This window comes from Saimiri boliviensis, chromosome 4 (genome assembly GCF_048565385.1).
Source record: "Saimiri boliviensis isolate mSaiBol1 chromosome 4, mSaiBol1.pri, whole genome shotgun sequence".
NCBI lineage: Eukaryota > Metazoa > Chordata > Mammalia > Primates > Cebidae > Saimiri > Saimiri boliviensis.
Window position 1 is genome coordinate 150,508,172 of NC_133452.1, and position 7,123 is coordinate 150,515,294.

The 7,123-nt window shown below is 40.5% G+C and overlaps 1 long non-coding RNA gene across 6 annotated transcripts in view; it reads left to right on the forward strand.

Moving 5' to 3' along the window:
• LOC120361154 (uncharacterized) overlaps nucleotides 1-6,856 on the forward strand; it is a 34,041-nt gene extending 27,185 nt beyond the window's left edge. For all 6 annotated transcript variants that reach the window (XR_012517442.1, XR_012517441.1, XR_012517439.1 and 3 more), the window contains 2 exons: nucleotides 1,350-1,552; nucleotides 5,902-6,856. This is a non-coding gene — a long non-coding RNA (uncharacterized LOC120361154). The remainder of the gene's footprint in view (nucleotides 1-1,349; nucleotides 1,553-5,901) is intronic.
• The last annotated feature ends 267 nt before the right edge of the window (nucleotides 6,857-7,123 follow it).

Consider the following 7,123-nt stretch of genomic DNA (forward strand, 5'->3'; position numbering starts at 1 on the left):
TTCCATCAAACACCAGTCTTCATTCTGCTTTAGCTGGGCTGATTTCCTGAGCAGTCTTGCAATACCTGTGACACTTGATTTTATTGATTGATTGATTGATTGATTGATTTTTGAGATGGAGTCTCACTCTGTAGCCCAGGCTAGAGTGCAGTGATGCGATCTCAACTCACTGCTGCCTCCACCTCCCAGGTTCAAACTATTCTCCTGCCTAAGCCTCCTGAGTAGCTGGGGTTACAGGCATGTGCCAACATGCCTGGCTAATATTTTTGGTATTTTTAGTAGAGACATGATTTTGCCATGTTGCCAGGCTGGTTTCAAACTCCTAACCTCAGATGATCTGCCTGCCTCAGCTTCCCAAAGTCTTGAGATTACAGGCATGAGCCACTGCTCCTGGTCCCTGTGACACTTTAGAAAAATATATTTTTTTTAATTATTACAATCCCATTTTAAGGATGATGAGGTTTTTTAGCTTCAAAAAATAAACATCAATGGGCGAGGTTCTGAGAATGAAATTTGAAGCTTAACATGGATTTGTATCAAGGTCTTCAGGCATCCTCTTGCAGCCCTGGAAATTGACAGGAATCGCAAAGTGAAAAGTACGTTTTTGTAGATGTTTTATATGCAACAGTATCTCTAACAGAGCTCTCATTAAGCCTACCTCTTATTTTCTCATTAAATAGTGTCCTACATTATTACATGACAATGTTTGTGCTCAGTATAAGGCAGGAGGAATTTTTTTTTCTTTTAAAGGAAAAGTTATGACATTTGAGAATCAAAATTTTAGAACCAGACCAAGGAAGGCAAACAGAGCTCATGGGTTTGGAACGTAAGGTCACATTTTGCCACTTAACTAGTTGTAGGCACTTGAGCAAATCACTTGAACCTCATCTTTTAAATGAGGACTTATTTGTCATTCAAAAATTTCACTGAGTATCTATTATGTGCCAGAAATTGTGGTGGATTGGGGTGAGAGTGGTGATGGAGGTATGGCACTAAACGCAACAGACAGGAAGACAAATGTGTTTCCTGTGTTTAGAAACTTAGTGTAGTGACGGAAGATACTGAACAAATAAACAAGAAATTACATACTACAGTCATGCTTAGAACTATAAATGAACAGAACAGACTATTTTAAGCACCTGTTACAAGGGTTAACCTGATACAATCAATAGAATCTCTGCTAGGATCAATAATGACCCCCCCCACCATACACACACACTAAAGGTGTCTATGCTCTAATCATTGGGACAAATGAGGGTTATTTTATATGGCAAAGACTTTGCAGACATGACTGAGTTAAATATCTTCAGACGGGCCTAAATGCAATCACAAACATTCTTATCAAACAGAGGCAGAAGATGACAGGCAGAAGAGGAGGAGACAATGTAATTGTGGAGGCGGAGATTGGAGTGATGGGATCACAGCCAAGGAACGCTGGAGCCACCAGATATGCGAGGAGGCAGAGAATGCATTCTCCCCCAGAACCTCTGCAGATGCTTGATTTGAGCCTAGTAAAACTAGTGCTGTCCTCCTAGCCTCCAGAACTGAGATGGTGAGTCTCTGTTTCAAGCACCAAGTTTGTGATCATCTGTTCCAGCAGCCCTAGGAAACTCACGCAGTCTCCATGCAAGAATGAAAGTTGAGGATTAACATGGATTTGTATCAAGGCCTCCAGGCATCTTCTTGCACCCCTGGGGATTGACAGGAATCACTAAGGGAAAAATGAGTTTTTATAGATGTTTTGTAGGTAACAGTATCTGTAACAGAGTTCTCATTCAGCCTATCTCTTATCATTACATGGTTAAATGATTCCCTGCATTATTACTTGACAATATTTGGGTTCAGTATAAGGCAGGAGGAAATTTGTGGGTTTTTTTCTTTTAAAGGAAAAGTTATGAGAGTTGAGAATTAAATATTGGGGCATGCCAAGAATAGGCACAGGGCCCAAGACACAGAAAGTACTCAATTTTTATTTGTTGCCATTTTAATCTAAATCATCCAAATCAATGGAAATCTATCTACTGATAATGATCTCCACAGACAGAAGAGTTTCTTCAGAAGAAAAGGAGGAGAGTTTGACAAGCCCTTCTACTTACTAGTCATAACAGTCATCTAGATATTTTTGTGTGCAAAATGTTATGGATAGATTTAGTTCAGCATCCTCACATGGAGGAAATACTCTTTTATTGCATCATTTTTGCTCTTGCAGCATTTAACTGTAGCCTTCACTACATCACTTATTTTATATTGATAGTTACTGAAGTTTACCTGTCTGAACTCCTAAGGGTATGAGCCCTCAGTGATTTAGCTTTATATTCTCAGCACAGAGCAGAGCATTTAGTGCATAGGAGGCACTGCATTTAAATGATTAATTGATGAACTCACTGAATGAACAGATTCAGACTTTCCACTTCCAGACAGATATAACAAGTCTTGGAGGGAGCACTGAATTGCAAAGGGAAAGGCCGAAACATCACTGCACAGCCTGGGAAAGGCATTGAACTCACCATTTATATTTTCTCATCTTTTAAAAAACATGAAGGGGAACTGCAGTGGATTAGTTTATTCATACAAAGGCTACTTACTGAGTACTCTTGGCCAGGCAGTATTGTAGGATCTAGGAATATAGCAAGGAACAAGACAACAGGAGATTTTATCTCATGCAACTTAAAATACGTTAAAAGAAGACAGAAGATAAATAAGAACTTCTTAGCTGGTTCTAGTGATTCGACAATGATTAAAGCAGGCTGACACAACTGAGAGACTGTTAAGTGAAATCAGAATAATAAGGAGACAGCCATGCAATAATCTGGGGAAAATCATGCTGGGTAGAGGGTAAGTCAGTGCACAGGACTTAGAATAGGAAAAGCTTTGAGTTTTGCTGAATAGAAATGGGGCAAGTATGGCTGGAGAGAACAGGGCAGAGCGGAATGTGGCACAAGATGACAACAGTTTCTAAGGAGCTAGGTAGACTCTTAAAGCACAGTGTAGAGAGGTTGAACTGGAGGCTTTCAGCAGGGATGGGATCACACCTGGACTATTTATTTTTCAGAATCACCTTCTGTAAGGGCAGGTTGCAGTGAAAGCAGAAACACCAGTTGGTTCACAGTGGCAGGAGTCCAGATAGGAGATGATACTGACCGTTCCCCATAAGGTGGAAGCAGTCAGGATGGAAGGAGATGGACACATCTGGAATCTCTTTGGGAAGTGAAGTTGATAAGAGTTGCTTATGTGTTTATTGGATACAGAATAAAAGAAAGAGAGAATCAAGAATGACTCTTAAGTTATCATCAGTATGGGGTATTTACTAATAAGAGAAAATCAGAAAGAAATCTGGTTGCGGAATGGAAATCATGATTTCTGCTTTGAGATTCCAAATAGAAATTTAAAGATATACCAAGTGGATAATCAGATATGCAATATAGAGTTAAGACTTGGTCGGGGCTGGATATAACATCTTAGAATTAATAGTATATAGATTGTGTACTGGTTTTTAGGTCTACAATAATGAAGTACCCCAAACAACAGAAACTTATTATCTCACAGTTCTGGAATCTGGAAGTCTAAAATCAAGATGTTAGCAGGACAATGCTTTCTCAAGGCTCTAAAAGGGAATCTGTTCTGTGCTTTTCTCTTAGCTTCCTTGGCATTTTTTTGACCAATTTTTACCTCCAGTTTCCAACTGGCATTTTGTGACCAATTTCCACCTCTATTTTCTCCCTTCCTATGTCTGTGTTCAAATTCCCTCTTCTTGTAAAAAAAGACCAGGTTTTGAATAAGGGTTCACTCTAATGACCTTATCTTAACTTGATTACATCGACAAATACCCTATTTCCAAATAAGGTCACATTCACAGGTATTACAGTTTACAACATCAAAATGCTTAGAGGAAACGCAATTTAATCTATAGCTAATGGTATTTAAAGCCATGAAACTGAATGTGGTCCCCTGGGAGATTAGGTAAAGAAAAGGCTAAAAGACCTGGCCCTGGGGTCCTCCCACTTTTAGAGGTTCAACAAGAGGGAGGCTGAAAAGGAGCCAGAGGCAAAACAGGAGAGTCTGGTCTCCTAGAAGACAAGAGAAGAGTGTTTTGATGAGTAGTGGTTAAAGCCTATTTTTAAAAATAAAGAATGCTAGCTCATGGGTTTCTTTGTTGGAAGAAGTTGATTTTACAGCAGAAAAATTTCAAGTGCAGGAACTACTCCCTCAAGAAGGTTGGAAGGGATGGGGTCTAGGGAAGCTGCCCGTTGACTGGAGCAGGAGCCTACATCCTCTGCAGCACACCCCTTCACACATCTCTCTCTTGGATGGGGGGTGAAGGTAGACTTGCTGGAGGCACAGGCAGAGAGTTTGAGATGCGATGATGAGAGGGAGTGACAGCTCTCTTCTGAGTCCTTCAGTGTGCTCCGTAATGTGTGAGGCAAAGTTGTTCATTGAGTGTGAGGCAGGAAGAGGGGAGGTGGGTGGTATGAAGAGAGAGGTGAAGGTGTGAGAGGCATTTGGAAGACTGGGAAAGGAAAAACACCAAGGACATAGGTTAGGATTAATCACTGAGATTGCTTCCAGTCCGGAGTCCATGATTCCAGCTAATAATATGTTCTTATATGATAGATAGATAGATAGATAGATAGATAGATAGATAGATACACACATACATACATACATACATACATACATACATACATACAGAGGTAGGTACAGAGATACAGAGATAGGTACATAGATACATAGATGGATAGATACATAGGTACATAGAAAGATACACAGATATATAGATACTTAGATGATAGATACATATCTACATAGATGCATAGATGATAGATAGATGATAGGGAGAAAGAGAGACAGAGAGAGAGAGAGAGAGCGAGCGAGCGCTAGGATCTGAGTGTTTGTATCTTCCCAATTTCCAAATTCATATGTCAAAATATCAGCCTTCAAGCTGATGGTATTAGGAGGCGAGCACTTTGTCAGATGATGAGGACAGGATTAGTGCCTTTATAAAAGAGAACCTGGAGAACTTGTTTACCCCTTTTACCATGAGGACACGGTGAAAAGATACCGTCCATGAGGAGGTGGGCCCTCACCAGACACTGAATCGGCTGAAACCAAGATCTTGGATCAGTATCTTGAATTTTCCAGCCTCCAGAACTGTGGAAAATAAATTTGTTTTTTATAAGCCACCCAGTTTATGGTATTTTGTTATAGCATCCCAAATGGCCTAGGACAGGTAGGTAGGTAGGTAGATAGATAGATAGATCGATCGATCTAAGATTAATCTGTCTCTCCATCTATCCATGTACTTTCACAGTTACTTATTAAAAACTGATTTGTAAGTGTCCTTTATGTGTTAAGGGTATTGCTATTGGCTAATTTTCATGTTGCTACACTTTTTTAAGTCTACTCTTTGCTTATTAATTTTCTTATGATACATTCTGGGTTAATTTTTTCATGTAGTCAAATCTCACACTTTCTTGTGACTTTTGTCAGTAGTTTTATACATAGAAAATCCTTCCTTTAGAAGACCATTATAGTTTTCTTTTCAGGTTTACCTGCCACCAATTCTAGGACTCTTGGTTTATAATTCTCTCATCTACAATTACGTTCTTCTTGGTCCTAACCCTTGTCCCCATCTGCACCTGAGTGTGGAGCAGCTGATGCTGGCACAGCCCTGGCTTCTACACCTAAAGAGTGTGGAAAAGACACACACTTGCCAGATCCAAATTAATAGCCAAGTTATTTCATGCTTCTTATTTTCCTATAATTGAATATTCAGCTTTCTCATATGAATTGCTCAATTTTTCAACTTAGAGTCAGGAGTTGGAAAAAAAAGTAAAACAAGTAGAAAGAAGGAACATCTGGTGAACAAGTAGACAAATAGAGCTTTGTCTGTTTTCACCACAGGAGCTGACTGTCAGATGCCTAGAGCACAGAGAGAAACTCTTGGAGAAGCTTCGAGGTCAAGAGGAAAGCTCTCCCTCGTGGTGTCAGTGGATGAACCAGGGATGGGAAAGGTTTTTGCCTTCAAGATTTGAGGGGCTCTCTTTCAGGGTCTTTTCTGAGACTTGAATAAGTAACATTTCACTTCATCTAACATGAGCTCTGTCACTTTTTTTTTTTTTTTTGAGAGAAAGTCTTGCTCTGTCACCAGGCTAGAGTGCAGTGGTTCAATCTCAGTTCACTCCAACCTCCACATCGTGGGTTCAAACAATTCTCCTGCCTTAGCCTCCCAAGCAGCTGAGATTGCAGGCATGCACCATCATGCCTGGCTTATTTTTTTATTTTTAAAAGACAGGGATTTACCATGTTGGTCAGGCTGGTCTCGAACTCCTGCCCTTGTGATCTGCCTGCCTGGGCCTCCCAAAGTGCCAGGATTACAGATGTGAGCCACTGCGCCTGCACAGCTCTGTCACTCTTACTTGAGAAGAGCAAGTCCGCCCTTGGGCTGAGTTCAAGTTTGCTTCTAAAGAAAGAGTGTGGAAGCGATTAAGCTGGAAGCACGTTGCCTGAGCATGGGCATTTTTGTCTGGTCACAGCAACTTAGGCTGACACCTCCCTCCAGTGCAGGAATCATGGAATACCAAATATTTATTGAGCATTTACTCCTTACCAGGCATTGTTTCAGAAATGGGAAACCTTACTCATGTATTGAGTTTGCCAGAATTAGACACTCCATTCAAAAGAAGAATTAACTGCCCTGTAGTTTGCAGACTAAGGATACCCTAATTCCTTCAGCATTTCACTTGCCTCATCTGATATAATGACACTTAGTGTCTCACAATTATATTTCTTCAATGTCCAGCCATTAATCTCTGTTTGGATATTAATAACAATTATTACAATGTTATTACTATTATTAGAATTAACTCCTGAAATAGCAAGATGATATAAAGATCATTCGTGACAATACATCATCTACAATGTCACCAGAATTGTTTCTACTTCTGGGTCGGTGTCTTTGCTCTATCTTCTCTCTCCCTGCCATCTCTCCACCCTCCTCTTTCTGTTCCTGTCCCTCCTCTGTCTCCCTCCTCCTCCTCCTCTCCCTCCTCCCTCCTCTCATCCTCCTCCCTCATCCTCATCCTTCTCCCTCCTCTTCTCCCTCCTCCTCCCTCCTCCTCTTCCT